Source organism: Coptis chinensis, chromosome 6 (genome assembly GCF_015680905.1).
Source record: "Coptis chinensis isolate HL-2020 chromosome 6, ASM1568090v1, whole genome shotgun sequence".
NCBI lineage: Eukaryota > Viridiplantae > Streptophyta > Magnoliopsida > Ranunculales > Ranunculaceae > Coptis > Coptis chinensis.
The window spans coordinates 48,251,460-48,268,696 of NC_141461.1; the positions used below are offsets into that span (position 1 = coordinate 48,251,460).

At 35.1% G+C, this 17,237-nt stretch overlaps 1 pseudogene; it reads right to left on the reverse strand.

Annotated features, from left to right (window-relative positions):
• Window positions 1-9,563: 9,563 nt before the first annotated feature.
• LOC147493340 (serine/threonine-protein kinase BSK5-like) lies at window positions 9,564-13,564 on the reverse strand (annotated as a pseudogene).
• Between the last annotated feature and the right edge of the window lie 3,673 nt (window positions 13,565-17,237).

Consider the following 17,237-nt stretch of genomic DNA (forward strand, 5'->3'; position numbering starts at 1 on the left):
TGTAGAGATACGACCGAGATATTGGCAACAAGTGCAATGAAGAAATGCATTGTGAAAGAGTGTTAACCAAAATAATCCACATTGTAAAACCTTAGCAGCAGTTTTATTGGCACTAAAATGCCCCCCATAAGCCTGTTCATGACAAAAAGAGAGAACGCGATTGTTTCCAATTTGGAATGCAACGTCGGATAATCTGATCCGGACAGTACTTGAAAAGGTAAGGATCATCCCAATGATAGTACTTTACTTGTGCTAAAAACTTCTTCCGCTGATTTCTATTCCACCAGGGTGGAGTGTCTTCAGTCACCAGATAGTTAACAATATCAGCATACCAAGGTGCGGACATGATAGCATAAAGGTGCTTATCATGAAAAGAATCTGAAATGGACTCGGAATCACTATCACTATCATTGGTTAATCTAGAGAGGTAGTCGGCCACCACGTTTTCAACTCCTTTTTTATCTTTAATCTCTAATGTGAATTCCTACAGGAGAAGGATTCATCGGATTAATCTCTGCTTAGTATCCTTCTTCGCGAGAAGGTGCCTAAATGTTGCATGATCAGTGTAAATTATGGTGTTTGAACCTACCAAATAAGGATGAAACTTGTCTAAAGCATAGACAATGACTAAAAATTCTTTTTCGATGGTTTGATAATTCCATTGAGCTTCATTTAAAGTTTTACTTCCATAGTAAATAATTGTCTGTGCATTATCATGTTTTTGACCCAGTACGGCGCTAACTGTATAGTCGCTAGCGTCATACATGAGCTCGAATGGTTTAGACTAATTAGGAGGTTAAATTACAAGAGCAGTTATTAAGGCGACTTTCAAGGTTTTAAAAGCCTGTATGCAATCTGAATTAAACTCAAAGGGTGTATCTTTTATAAAAAAGATTGGTTAAAGGTTTAGCAGTTTTCGAGAAATTTTGAATGAATCTTCTATAAAAACCAGCATGGCCTAAAAAGGCTCGTATATCACGGATGTTCTGCGGATTAGGTAGAGTAGAAATTTTATCTATTTTGGTTTCATCGACCTTTATACCATTTTTAGACACTATGTGGCCTAACACTATTCCCTTTTTTACTATGAAGTGACATTTCTCCCAATTAAGGACTAGATTCTTTTCTTGACAACGTGTCAATACTTTAGAAATGTTGGATAGACAATCGTCGAAGGAATCCCCATAGAGAGAAAAATCATCCATAAAACTTCCATGAATCTCTCCACCATATCATTGAAAATGTGTAACATGCAGCGTTGAAATGTGGCAAGTGCATTGCAGAGACCGAAGGGCATACGTGCATAAGCATAGGTTCCGAAAGGGCAAGTGAAGGTAGTCTTTTCTTGATCGGTTTCATCAATTAAAATATGAAAATATCCTAAGTACCCATCAAAGAAATAGTAATAAGCATGTCCAGATAGGCGTTCAAGTATCTGATTAATAAATGGCAGGGGAAAATGATCTTTCCTTGTCACAGCATTCAGCTTCCTGTAATCAATACAAATCTTCCACATGATAGGAACTCGTTCTGGAATTAACTCTCCATCTGCATTACGGACTATAGTAATCCCGGATTTCTTTGGTACCACATGAATAGGACTAACCCACTCGCTGTCAGATATAGGATAAAGCATCCAGTAATCGTAAGATCTCTTCCCTCACTATTTCTTTCATAGCTGGATTTAACCGACATTGTGGTTCTCTAGAAGTCTTAGAATTCTCTTCTAGATGAATTTTGTGAGTGCAAATCTTTGGATCAATTCCTTTTATATCATCAAAAGACCAACCAATTACAGAACGATGTTTTTGAATCACCCTGATCAGACACTTTTCTTCTTTTTTTGTTAGCTAGGATGAGATAATGATGGGATGGGTGCCATCAAAATCAAGATAGATGTATTTTAAATCAGGAGGGATAGTTTTTAAGTAAGATGTAGGTGATTTGGGTAACAGGGTTTCCACAGGTTTTTGTTCTTCCACAGTGAACACTTGAGCTGGTGGGTTTTCTATATGTTTGGGTGGATCATCATCCAAATTGTACAAGGGAACATATGCCAAGATGTTACTGGTCTCTTCCATATAATGATTTATGTTGAAATCAGAGTATCCAAAGGACAAGAATTGATGCACATCATTTTCTCGGGAAAGTCTTCTCACAATATTCTTGGACAACATCTTCTATCATACTCACTTCTTCTTCTAATTCCTTTTCCATATGCTGCTTCATCATCTTGAAAACATTAACTTCCACTAAAAGATCTCTGAAAGACATGGTCATAGATCCATTACGGCAATTGATAAGAGCGTTGGTTGTTGCCAAAAAGGGACGCCCTAGAATGATGGGTATGGAATCATGAGTTACTTTGGTGTCAAGGATGACAAAATCCACAGGGTAGTAAAAATCTTTTACTTTGACTAAGACATTTTCAATTATGCCCTTTGGGTATTTAATGGAGTGATCAACTAATTGTAATATCATAGTTGTAGGTACAAGCTCACGGAAACCAAGTTGTTTAAATAGGTAGTATGGAAGGAGGTTAACACTTGCTCTAAGATCGAGCAGAGCAGTAGCTGTGTACTTATCTCCTATAGTGTAAGGAACGGTCAGACGACCAGGATCCTTATACTTGACGATTCCATTGGTTTCTATGAGGGATAGAAATTGTTCTATAAGGAAGGCATCTTTTGGAATGTTAGTTCTTCGTTTCTTGGTGCACATATCCTTGAGAAATTTGGCATGTTTGGGTAAATATTTGATGGCATCAAGAAATGGGAGATTTATAGTTAAATTCTTGAATGTCAATCTGATTTCATCATCCTTAGGTGTCATTAAGCGTGCGGGAAATGGTGCCTTTGGTTTATATTTCTTAGTTGGGTTAGGTGGGGGAGATGATTGTTTAGGAACTGAAATTTCTGTAGGGACATTGGGAGGTATTAGTTCTTCAGATTCTAGGTCTAGTAATATAGGTATTGCATCGGGTATTTCTATAGGTGCAGGATCTTTGGGCAAGACTACTCTATTGTCAACTACTTTGCCAGAATGCAAGGTTGTGACTGCTTTGATCTCTTGTGTTTCAGTATGATCATTGGTAGCTTGTTTTTGTCTTTGATGTAACAGTTGGATTGTTTGTTTTATGGTTGACATGATTTGTGTTTGTTGTTTCATCAAAGATAACATCATCTCTGATGTTTTGTCTATTGGGACATTAGTAGGTTAGGCAACTGGTACTACGTCTCTTTGGTTGTTGATTGGTGGATTTTGGTAGTTCTGGTTAAAGTTGGATGGAACCATTGCTCTATTTTGATTGTTGTAGGCACCATGTCCTTGTCTGAACTGGCTGAATGTATTTTGTGGTTTGACATGATTTGCAAACCCTGGAGGTGGTTGGTTTTGTGGATTAGTGTTCCAATGAAAATTTGGGTGTTGCCTCCATGGTGCATTTGGTATATTGAAAGCATATACTTCTTCTGGTTGAAGTGATGTTATGTTTTTGAGCAAGGGACAATGGGTAGATACATGATTTAGATCGAAACAGAAAGTGCATGGTCCTATATTGATGTTCATGACTGGTTGGGGAGTATGGTCGTTTTGTTTGGTTGCAAGGGCATCTATCTTTTTAGTGAGGGTTTCGATTAGGATTTTCATCTTTAGATCGGATTTTACCTCAAATATACCATTAGCTTCGGAAGTACTGGGCTGGGATGTTCTGGAATTGTTTGTGTCACCCCAATGAGTACTCTTTTCAGCTTGGTCTCCTAGAAAGGTTAGAGCTTCTGTAGCACCTTTATCTAAAAAGTTTCCATTATTCATGATATCCAGTGTGACTTTGTGTTCTTAGAGAAGACCTTTGAAGAAACATTGGACAAGAGTGGATTTTTCGAGTTTATGGTGAGGACATGAATGGATCATATCAGAGAATCTATCCCATGCTTCGGAGAATGTCTCACTCGGACTCTATTTGAAGAACTGTATCTTGCTTACTATTTCCTCTGTTTTCTTCGGTGGAAAGTACTTTTTTCATGAAGGAGAACACTACCTTTTCCCATCTATCGAACGAATCAGGCTTCTGCGATAGAGGCCATGCGTGGCTCTTGCCAGTTAGAGTGAAGGGAAACACTCTCAGTTTAACTTGAACATTAGAAACGCCTGAATGATTGACCGTACTGCAGACCTCATGTATCCGGTGTAGGTGTTCATATGGTAACTCATGTTCGAGACCGTGAAAGACGGGTAAGAGATTGAACACGTTACGTGGGATGCAAAAATCGCTATTGAGCTGTGTGTGAGTCATATACAAGATGGAGGTCCATCTTGTAACGGTGTGTAGAAACTAGAGAGAGGCTCTTCAGCTTGAACTACTTCATCCGCCATCCTAATATTTACGGGATGAATAATAGGAGAATGTCGAGACCGACGTGCTCTCCTACGTGGGTAAGTTTTAAACACGCTAAGCTTTGTATAGCCTAAGTGTAGTCTCATGCACAATTGTGAGACTATTTTAGAATCTACTTACATGCACACACAAATGTGTTGGATGCTCAAACAACGAAATTCGTTCGTAGCTTTGAAGTTTTTAAAAAGTTTGCATGCAATGTCTATAGATTAGATACTATGCCCTGTTTGAATGTAATAGTGGGCGCGAAACTGGGTTTTGGGAACTACATGCGTCGAAGGAGAAGATCACTACTTCATTAGATGGTGTGCCACCAATAATCTCACCCATGGTATTTCTGAGGGAGGGGAGTGAGGAAGATGGTTGGTCCAATAGAATATGGTAGTTTACTACTCTCTTTGTTCATGCTAGATGTTTGTCCTGATGGACGTGACTAAATTAGCTCTGCTTGGTTGATTTTATCTTTTTAATTTGGTCTATGTAACAAATATTTCATGCAACGTCCATTTTAAAGTAGGTCTTAATCCCACTTTTTGTTCTTTTATGGGTTGGGTTTAACCTTAGCGTTAAATGCATGTAAAGACGAGACTGAAATGTAAATCACACAATCATCCAAGTATGTTTATTAACACACAAGTATCCTCTTACATTTTGTAGTGAGGAGGTTTAAAAATTACCTCCCAAGGTGTGCGTACACGACCCTTGGGGTGAAGGCGACGTGGTGGGGTTGACAAAGTGTTTGGTGTCTTGTGTGTCAACCCACCATTCGAGTTTTTCCTTACTGTTATAAGTTTAATCTAACTAAGACCCACAAGTCAGGTTGAAATGTTGGCAAAGCCAACAAATTACAATTGATTGCCTTCGTGGGCCTAAAACAACTTTGCCTTCGTGGGCTTAAACTACGAAAGCAGTAAACACAAAAATTAACTACGTTTAACTTAATTAACTAATGACTTAATTAAACAAAATACGTAAAAGTTTGGAAAGTGTTCGTCAAAGAATGGAACTTCAACTCCCAAGTTGGGTTGTGATGTGCGCGTATGGTACTACTCTTTCATGCCACGAACATCCAACCGGTTCAAGTTGGTTGAATCCCCAACTCTTGGTAAGTAAACTTAAACCAAAAGACTAAACTTCCAAAGCTTAAACTATTTTGTGTTTAACTTAATTAATTTTTTTTTTTTTTTGTTTTGTTTTGAATCACTTATATGATATTATCTTAATCTAAATATGCATAAACAACAATTAATGAAAACTAAACCTAAACATGCTACTAAACTAAATTTTTAATTTTTAATCTTGCTGATTGATTACTAATTCATTTTAATTATTAAAAACTTTTAATTTTTAAAATACATTTTTAATTAAATTTTTGGTTTATGAAAACTCAAAAACTTGTAAATCTATATACTTTTTACCTACTAACAATTAAATTAAAAAAACTATGAAATATTAAAGTGGAATTACATATGAAGATTCTGAGCCAACAGAATCTTCATCTGGAAAAAATGAGGCGCGGCGCGGGTCCAACGAGCGCGGGTCGCATGTCTTTCGATCGCATCCGATGGGAAACTGTTCGCGGGCGTGTGTCTCACGCGGACGTGGGGAAACGGTTCGCGGGCGCGAGTGTGGCAGGCGTAGGCGTGTGTCCTTTTTCTCCATTTGCACTCTGTTTTCTACAGTAAGTTCCGATGGGACTCCTTGTGCTACTGTCGGGCTCCGTTAGCGCAGAAAACTTCAGGAAATACACAAAAACGAAACATCAGTAGTGAAAATTATATAAAAAACTAAAAAAAATTGAAATGGAGATTGAGAAGAAAGGTTCAATGGTTTATGCTTTTCTCTATCTGCCTCTTCCCATAATAATCGATGATGGCGGCGCCATTTGAAGAAGGTGATTTGATAGTGGTGAGAAGGGTGTTGAAGTTCATCTTAGATAGCTTAGAATAGAAAGTAGTCATTAAAATAACTTGTAGATCTAGTTTTTGGAATTTCAATTAGTTAATTCACTACTAAAAAAAGGGTTTTTTATGACAGTTTTTAGCTGTCATGAAATACATATCATGACACTTTCTAATTGAAAAACTAGCCATCATTACTGGGGGTGTCATAAAAAGTCAACCAAAACTATCATTAAGATTATGACGGTTCAAAGAAAGGCATCTTAAAAGTTCCTCCCATCATAGTAGGTAAATTTTATTATGACACCTCATATGTAACCGTCATATATTATAGTTAGAACCGTCAAGAAATTCACAATATTTTCTAACACTTCAGGTCATAACCGTCAAGAAATGCCCATTAACTACTGTGGAACTGTCATTTTATGGAAGAAAAATACGTCAAGAAATAGTTTACACTATGACAGTTCTTCTAAAACCGTCATCTAATTTTTATTTTTTTTAAAAAAAAAATTATATTATTTATATTATTATTATATTTTTCCTGCCAAAAATACTGCATAATAACCTGTAATTCAATTCCTAACCTGTAAACTTATTTCACTAATAAAACAACTACAAAATTCTCAAAAATAAAACTAGAACATCCACAGTAACTACTCTATATATTTTCAAACCATTCGAAAATACTTATTCATTACATCAATTTATTCAACAAGAAAAAATAACAAGTTATTATCCTACCCTAAACCTGCACCTCCTGGTTTCATATAGAAGCAAATAAAATTACCAATGTTTTTTCATACCATTTGACAAGTAAAATAAACACAAGCAAACGCCTGAAAAAAATATTATATTCATTGAACCATATATATAACTTCAAAAGAGTTTTGAGGGTTACAAATTCAGCTACCGAAAATACCCTTTTAGGATTTGTAGAAGGTGTGGAAATAATAATGTAACCGTAGATGCTAATAGAATCTAACGGTATGGATTTGGAGTGAGATTGGAGTCTAAATAAGTGGAGTCCACCTGACGGGTACCATACCCTAATTGAATGCCATTTTTATTTGTTAAGTTGTTGACGGTTTAAATGAAAGCGAAAATGGTCCAACCCAGCTAGTGCCCAAAAAATTGTGAGAAGGTTCATGGTTTATTCTATTGCTAATTTGACTGTTTTAGAAACACCATCATATTTCTATTTTCTTGATGCTTGTGTCATACACTATATAATGTTGCAACAGCCGTCATAAAATTATTATATTTTCTTGACGCTTGTATCATACACGACATAATGTTGCAACAGCCGTCATAAATTTATTATATTTTTTTGACGCTTGTGTCATACACGACATAATGTTGCAACAGCTGTCATAAATTTATTATATTTTCTTGATGTTTGTATCATACACGACATAATGTTGCAATAGCCATCATAAATTTATTATATTTTCTTGACGTTTGTGTCATACATGACATAATGTTGCAATAGCCGTCATAAAAATATTACTAAAACACCTATCTTGACAATTTTTAACAAAGTCGTCAAGATAGATAAAAAACAAGCGTCATAATATGTCATTTTTTTAGTAGTGTCAGATTTACTAAAGGTTACAAATTTATCTTCAAAAATGCAATAACAAGCATTAGTGACGATGACTTCACTCAATATAAATCCTAGTGCCGCTCCACAAAGCCCATCTAATTCCAAAAAAATCACAAAACAAATAATAAACTCAGAAAAACAATCATACTAATTAAATTCATGCAATTAATTAAATACTTGATTGACCCCCCCCCCCCCCCCTAAAGATAGAGCATTTGTTGTCTACTCCCATATCTCGACGACATAAACAATGATTACATAAAATCGGTGCATAAAAAGAAAACCTTATAGTAACTTGACGAGTTGAAAATTGAGAAAATAGAGAGTGGGGTTTAAGTTTTTACTTTGACAAGGAGCTTGAGGTGAGCATGACTCATCAGATTGCTTACAACTGGAACACTTCCAGAAGCTGGAGGTGTATACCTTTTTGCTCTCCCAGCTTTTTCCAATCGTTCATCAACAAGTAGATAAGCAGGTCTAAAGTGATCTCTCTTGCTAGATTCACTGATGCACAATAACAAATTTGGTACCGTATCATATATACTTCCGATAGAAGTGTAACTGTAAAAAGGAGAAACCATTTATGATTACCTATGTAAATAAATTTGAGAAACCAGAAGAACCACTATATACATTTAAAAAATTGAGAGTCGGTTAAAGTTAAATCGTGGTGCTCACACTAGGAGAACTTCCGAGGCACTAACTTAGAAAATACTATAAGCCCAGTTAAAAGAGACTTACCCCTGATCATAAAGACTGCAGTATTGAACTTTACATGTCAAAAGAAATGCCCATACATCCCTGTAAGAAAGATAGAATGATGTTAAAACCATCATAATTTGTCTGAACCCAAGTCACATTGACACATATACACATGTTGTTGTCCCACACATATACAGAGTGTCTGACGTGGCGATTTATATGAAGTCGGACACAAGAAAAAAAAAACTTCTTACCATGCTTTAGTTACACAACTAATTCTTGGCTAAAGACCTTACAAAGCACATCCTTACAAACAATTACTTATGAAAGTAACATATTATGGAGCTGTAACTATGTTAATAGATTATTTTCCTAGTCATTTAGGGTATGGAAGAACCCCTGGTTAAAAACCGTATGCACAACATGTCCATGTGTCCGACACAAACTTTTTTTCTTCTTCCTTTCTTTCTATTTAATAGATTAATCTTTTTTCTTTTTTCTTTTCTTTGAATATGAATATGAATCTATGTTCTTAGTTTTGCACAGACAAACTAGGAAGAAATGTATATGTATCCCTCCGCTCAAGTAATATGAAGTTGTGAACAATGACAACTTGCACACAAAAATTAAATGCAAAAGATGCCAATTTATCATGTTAATCCCATTAAAGGTGGTTATTCAATGTGAAATGCCTATGCAGCTGGGATAAAAATGAAATATTTCTTCTGAGAGAAAAATAAAAGAGTGAAAATAAATGCATTTACCACATTGGGGTCGCCTATTCTTGTACCAAGAAATATAGCTTTGGTTGGTTTTTCCTTCAATAGAGCATCCAAACCCAATTTGAAATCTAAGCGAATAGTTTCTATTTTCAATCCATAACTGGTCGAACAAGTAAAGAGCCATTTATTTTATATACTCTGACATAAAGACAAATCAAAATCAACAAAAAGCTTTCTTACTTTGTAGCTGTTTCGTGAGTGACTGAATTGATCTCAGGGAAAGCATACGGGGTCTCAAAATAAATAGTTCGTATGGGACACTTTAGTGAGCAATTTTGTACGTTCCCGTCTGAATCATCAAGTTTTCCCACTTGCAAAAAGTAACCATCCCTAAGAAGATGTAGCAAAACCTTAAAAACCAAGCAATTGCAAATAATCATGTGTAAAGAACCTAAATAGAACTCCTATTCAGACAACAAATGGAAGAGAAATTACAGTTGAATCTTTCCCTCCATTAAAGCTAAAGGCAACCTCTTCAAACCTGATAAAGATACTTATCTGAAAATGTCAGTACTTTTACTTTTACTTAGACATAAGCCCAATTATGTTGTCCGTTAAAATAAGCACAAATAACGAAATCTAGCTTCAACGATTTGGACTTCACAGGTTTTGAGTTAAATATACCTTGAAATCGTCACCTCATGCTTCTTTAATTCTCTTTCTGAGCTTTTCTCCTTGAAATTATTCAAAGCCGAAATAATCCCTTTCAAATGAGTGACAAAAAAAAAATCAAAACCACAAACCAATTCAAAACAAAACAAAAAATCAGTCAAAATCAATTTTCTTTTAACAAACAGGACACGATCAAATTCTTTAACAAACTGGGGAGATGAACAAACAACACCAAGCTTGACACTAGTAGGGACAGAGGTCAATAGAAGACAGTGTGTGACTGACCCCCTACCTAACACAGATAGACGGCAAACAACCACAACTAGTTTTCTTTTCACAATACAATTTCTATGCTTAGGATCTTAAGTTTGCGCAGCAGACCATGAAACAAGAGACCTGAGAAAGGATTTTCGATAGCTAATATGTTTTCATGTCATTTTGTTACCATCATGAGTTCTCTTTCATCTTTTTTACTCTTTCTAGAACAAAACTACATAATTTTTCTTAGTCTCGATCAATATCATTGTTTTCCCTCATTCTACTTATTTTATAAATCTCATACTTGTTTTGGTTATCTGATTGTGACCATTATCATTTTCATTGTAATAATGGAATACTACAATGATTTTTCAGATATAGCACCATATCTCATCTTAGGCATTGCAAAAGGAGATGATTTAGTTAACAATTGACAATCCTCACAAGTATTGAACTTGTCATACCACCTCAACCACACAAAGGCAGCAAGCCATATATTCACCTTTTCAAATATTGCATTGTCAATCATAACACTTTAAAAACACACTTGCGCATTGTAATGAACATAATATCAATGTATGCAAAAGCTAAGAGCATTGAAATCTAGTAGTAGTTACTTAAAGCTATCAAGACATTAGTCAGATGCTTATCAAGTGTTTGTCTATAGCCAATCAACAACCATAGTATAATAATGAAAAGAACCTGTATTTTTAAGATTAAGACAGAAGAGGAACTTACATGGCTTGGAGGAATATGCTTGCCACTAAGAAGGTCAAGCAATAGAGTTCCAAAGCTGTAGACTACACTTTCCGCTATTACTCTTTCCCAAAAAAAAAAAAATAAACAAAATAAAAACACAAAAACATTACTTTATTTTGATCGACTTTTATTTCAGCTATACAACATGTAAATCTAGGAAAACATTGAAAATCAGAATTGCTTGCAGCATAGTTTAATGACTGGTCATGCTGATAAGAAGCATAAAGACTTGAAAACCAAGCAGATTCGCATGTAATGCAGTATTTAACCTTTCTACTAAAGTCAATAAATTGTAGAACGCACAACAGTTATTCAGAAAGAGTTGTTCACCCATATGCTCTCGAATAACATCATTTGCTTAGATTGAACAAAGAATATGCACAATGTCATATGGTTGTTTAAGAATCAGACTTGCTAATTGGATAACACAAACATGATAAAAATTATTTACTAGCTTAAGTGGCATTAACAAAAACAACCAATACATATGTTCCATCCAAAATTTCACACAAGCTATCAAGATAAAAAGGATCATGGTTGCTGGTTCTGAAATTGGCTTTAAATCGAAATCTCAAAGAAAGTTAACAATGTACTCTTCGTTAAGTAGTATTTACCTGTCCTCATGTACTCTAGAGGCATAAATGCCAAGTTCGTATTGTAACTCTTCCCGTCTCTGCTATTCTTCATTAGACCAAAGCATGAGAGCTTGGGATTACCATCCTGTCAACAACCGTCTAAAAAATAAGGTCTAAACAATAGAAAGAACCTTACCTTTCATTGAGAAAACAAGAAAATAAGCATTTTTCTAAAAGAAGCACTATACCTGATCAAACAAGACCCTATATGCATTGAGGTCATGATACAGACCTCTCCCTTTACTGCTGCAATAGTCCAAAGCTTGAGCCAAATACAGCACTACTCTCAATCTCATAGCCCCATTTAATGGGCTGTGTATCCCCTTAACCATTTCCAACCAAACTTATTTCAATTAAACCAATTCAAATATAAGAAATAACACAGACAATCAAACTCATAAGTACTGCAGAAATAGTCCAAAACAGTCTATAACTAAGCACATTACTAATTAAGTATAAGTAGTAACCTACATTTGTTTAAATCAACTAAAAAAACTACTTACAGTGAAAAAGATGTTTAGCTAGCATTTCATTAGGCATAAACTCAGCAACTAACAACCTCTCATTTCCTTCACAACAACACCCAATCAAATTAGCCAACCTCTCATTTCTCAATAGCCCAACTGACTTCGCCTTTTCCTAAAAAACACTTGGAACAGAGGTTTTATGGGGTCTGTCGGGTAAACTCATTTTTTTGGTAGTGAAAGTGAGGGAGATGGGGACGAAGTGGTGAGTGTTTCATTTGGAAAGTAAGAAGGGGTGGCTAGAAAGAAATGGCATACGAGATGATGATATAAAACTGGATCTGGATCGAGATGATGATTTTGAGAAGGTATTGAGCCTTGAGCTTCTTGAATAGAGAGAGGGAGAGCGAGAGAAGAGTGTAGCGGTGGTGAGGAAGAGAGGGAGGAGATTGGAGAGTGTAGTGGTGTGAGAGAGAGAGAGGAGAGAAAGTAACATTATTTTTTATATTTCAAGATTTTAATTTGCAACACTTCTCAAACAATTTTTAAGCGTTATCAATTAATTCCTAAAATTCACTGAAATAAAGTAACGCTTTATAACATTGCTAATGCTATATAAGCGTTGGCAACTTGCTAACGGTAAATAACTGTTGCAAAGCAAAAAATGTCTGTGTTGCAAATATCCTATTATGGTGTAGTGTTTGGTGCTGGAAAAATTAGCTTACCAATTGCAAAAACAATATATCAAACAACAAGATACACACCTAGCAGTCTAAACAAAAATTGGTACTAGCTAGGCACAAAGTAATTATGAGAAGCCATAAGAGAATGAGACTGAAGGTTTAACAAGAAGTCAAAAACAATTATGCATGTATCTATCAGCAGAACCAGACATGTCATAACAAAAGTAATGGTCGGCTAGAAAGTTTTAACATAACTTTATAGTCGTAAACGATAAAAGCAACAAATTATTAGCCAACCAAAACCAGCACATGGAACTCAAACTTTCATATGCACAAAATCCAACAATGGGAGATCAAGATCCCTTGATAAATAGGTATGGCATTCAAATTTTCAGCAGGACTGGAAAATAACTATCACCTCTCTTTTCTTAATATTGAAAATAGATTCATAGTTTGATTTTTTTTATTAGTGAAGTATAAAACACATGGAACAATGTGAAAAACATTTAAATATGGGACAACTTAAACAATACTAGTGTGGAAAGGGAATGAGGAAACAGTGCATACATATATAAAATCTTGTGGGACTACTAGTCGACTCAGAACCAGAGTTGAATCATACGTTACCCTTACTGCATAGTCCAGAATACAACCAAGTTGAATACCTAATGATGCATACAAAAAACAAATACAAAGTTTAGAAGTCATTAGAATGGTTTGAAGTACGTACAACACAGATTGGGGTCATCTTAGATTTGGTGGCCATATTAGAGATCACAATGGAGCAGTAAAACTGTAAAAGAACTTTATAGAGGTCATATAGATTCTAAGTCAGTCCTCACTCAGGAGCTTAAAGTTGTAGAGGTGGGAATCCAAGGATGCATGGAGCATAACTTCAATTCTGTGAAGGTAGCATCTAGTAATAGGCATCATACCAGAAAGTATATTTTTGGTTCTTTCATGTTCAATTTCTTTAATCGATCCTAGATTCAGCTCTTTATTGTGTCAACCTAAAAGAAACTTAGATTTTCATAATGATTTTTTTTATTAAATAATAAACACTAATTAATAATTCATGTAAGGGAAGGAATAGTAAGATTATTGGACATAAATGAAGCAAAATTGTATTATAAGGCTAGTGGTGGTTAGAAATTTCTACAAAGTGACACCTTCAGCTCATTAAACTTCTATCTCTTAGAACAAGATTGTGTGTTTAATAATGCGACTTCAATGATTCCAATTCTCATCTATGCTGAACACTTACAAAGTCATTCCTCTTGAGAGTGGAAGTGCTTGACCGGTTAGCTATAGTAGACGATAAGTGGCGTGAAGCCTGGCAAATCACCATGGCATGGCAGGATGCGAAGAAACCTCATTTCTTCATTAAGGATGAGGAGGAAAATGTTTAAACGGGAGTGCAGGTAAGTGTTAGTTTCAATAAGTGTCTGCTTATGTCCCAAGAAAATTTGTTTCTCATTAACCCCATTACGGGTGGAACTTTTATAGAGTTGCGTCAGTTTTTCTATATTAGTATGTTATAACCTTGTTTTGCAAATGTTCCGAAATTTCACGTGTTTCAATGGTATTTTCCTACCCTCTTTATTTAAAATACTTTGAGGACAAAGCATGCTTCTTGTTTGGGAGGTGGCATAAAAACACGTGTAATTAAGGCATCTGTTAAGATATAGATATGTATAATATGCACTTGTTTTCTAGCTAAAAAATTTAAAATTTTTAAAAAATATAAATAAAAAGTATGCTATACACTTAGGAATATTGGTATTGTTTTCTTTCTCTATGCTCTCAATAATCTAGAAGTCTCACGTAGCTTTTGTATTAGAATAGTTTTTAGAAACTTAGGCTAATATGTAGGTAATGATCCTTGCATCTATCTATAAATATGTTACATGAGTATCTATGATTGTTGGCAGTAAGTTTCTGAAATCTAGGCTAGAGTACTTATTTTACAAATCCTATGAGAATATAGCCTAAAGCCTTATATGAGTGAACATTTGAGAAATGACACAAGGGAAAAGTAAAATCCGGATAGAGAAATCACACGTCCAACTTGCTTGATTACAATATCATATCCTAGGCGAGAATTTAGGCCCTCTTTGGATCGATATAGCTAGAAATTCAACCCTATGAATTATTTTCCGCTAGTCTCCCCTCTGAGCCTTTCTTTAGCTTTTCATAAACCACAAATCCTTTACCCTGTTACAAAACAAAACAAAATAAATAAATAAAAAAAGCAACCTACCCAATTCTTTGAATAAGTTTGAGAATAAAGATGAAGAATAGAAAAGAGAAGAACCTTTGAAATCAAGAATTCGTTAGTCGCTTCAGAAGAGAAAAGTAAGTTCCCATCCAAATAAAAAAATAAAATAAAATAAAAGGAAATAAAGAGTTAGAACTCCAAAAATAGAATCAAGGAGTCAAAAGCCAAAGAAAAAAAAAAAAAATATATGGCTAAGGATGGAAACAAAGTGTAGAAGCAAAAGTAAAGAATAAGGTTTTCTCTAGTTACATAATATGAAGACTCTATTATCTCAGACTTGTTCTATTTGAATATTCATTTCCTTCCTTCTTAAACTATCTCCTAATCCCCGTAACACCTAATAAAGACCTCTAGCTCAATTAGGAATGGGATAGTGTGATAGTAAGTGGCAGATGTGTTTGATCGACTTCGGCTTCCTTGTGTGTCATTGAGTTTGTAAGGTAAAGTGTGCCCACTGCACACTGGAGTAGCGAAACTTGAGCGGAAAAATCAGAGTGGTTTTTGTCTTGACATTTATGTGAAGACCTACTTAAGGACGCTATTTCGAGTTTTCAGAAACGGACCTGCTAGTTCATCTCATAGTATTACTCATGGTATATATGTTTATTCGTAGATGATAGATTATTATGCATATATTAGCTTAGGTTTCGACTTGATTATTCTGTATTCATTGCTAGTGAGATGTATGAATAATTGAGACATAGATAAGGAAACAATAGTTATTTATGAGTCGTTGTAGTATAGATGAAGTTTGTGAGTACATTCACTGGAAAACTCTCACGAGTCTATAACTCCTCCACTAGGGAATTCCTAGTGGTTTAAGGCCTTGTTGCATATGGTCAATGCAATCGCACTCGGCGAAAAGAGATTAGTTAGAACTCCATTTTTGGTCACTTATGATAATTTCTCATATTTGCTTGAGGACAAGCAAAATGCTATTTGGGGGTGGTTTGATAAGAGTCCAAAATTGTAGTTTTAACCCCTTAATAATACTACTTTTAGACCAATTATGCGAGTAATAAATAAGAGTTAATGCTAATTACGTGTTTTTATGTATTTCAGGCATGGAACTCAATTATGTGCAGAAATGTGCCACTTTGGCGATATAAAAGAGCAAAGGGTTGGTTGCTAAGAAGTTCTGTGATAAAGGCCAAGATTCAAGGAGACAAGGCCTTTATGAAGCCCGATCAAAAGCTGAAAAGTCAACACAGACAGAAACATTACACAAGTCAGCATAACTTCCGAAGACCATATCTTTGGACTCAGGCCTCGGATTTGGTCCTACCTTACGTCAAAACGACCGGCTCGGGAAGAGATTTCCAATGGTCTAAGCCTTGACCCAATCAGAGGAGCAAAAGTGGACGAAAAGTCTGCTAAAGTCAGAGCCAGCTGAAACGGGCGCTATGGACTGAAGAAAGTGGGCTTTGGGCTCGATTTTCCGGCCCAAAACATGGCTCCTCAGCCCATGCACAAAATTGTGGATCTGGTCTCCTGCTTTACATAAAACACGACTTAGCTCTTAAGAAAGAGGGTTAGATAGCTTATAATAGAAAGTAGCCATTAAAATAGCTTGTATATCTAGTTTTTGGAATTTCAATTAGTTAATTAATTAGTTTCATACATTGTTTTAGATTAGTTATTGGAATGATTGTTCTTCATTGATTAGATAAATAAAATAGTAGTTCTTGATCATTTCTATTTTTGTCATTTAAATTTGTAGATCTAATTTCAATTCTTGTTGTTATTCAATTCTTAGTTATTAATTAGATTTGAAGTATTGTTAGCTAAAATTAGTAAAGTTCAAATCTTTATATTATGTTTAGTTTTAATTCAATGGGAAATGATAGTTTGATGAATCAAGGTTAAACCTCCATTAGAGAGGTTTGATAAAGCCTTGATGAAAACTTGATTGTGTAGTATAGAATTGTTGTAAGAATCTATTCCACTCTAGAAGGTCATTGATTCGCCATGAGAATGGGTGGACGACCTCACATGCTAGTTATGAATTGGTAGAAATGCCATGTATAATTAGGGTTTAGAACGGCTAATTCTTACCGTAAGAACGTAAGAATTAGTTTATAACAAATCTATGCTAGTTTATTAAGTTGGATTCAAGGTGGAATCAAATTCCCCTAATTCTTTATCTAGATTCAACTCTTAG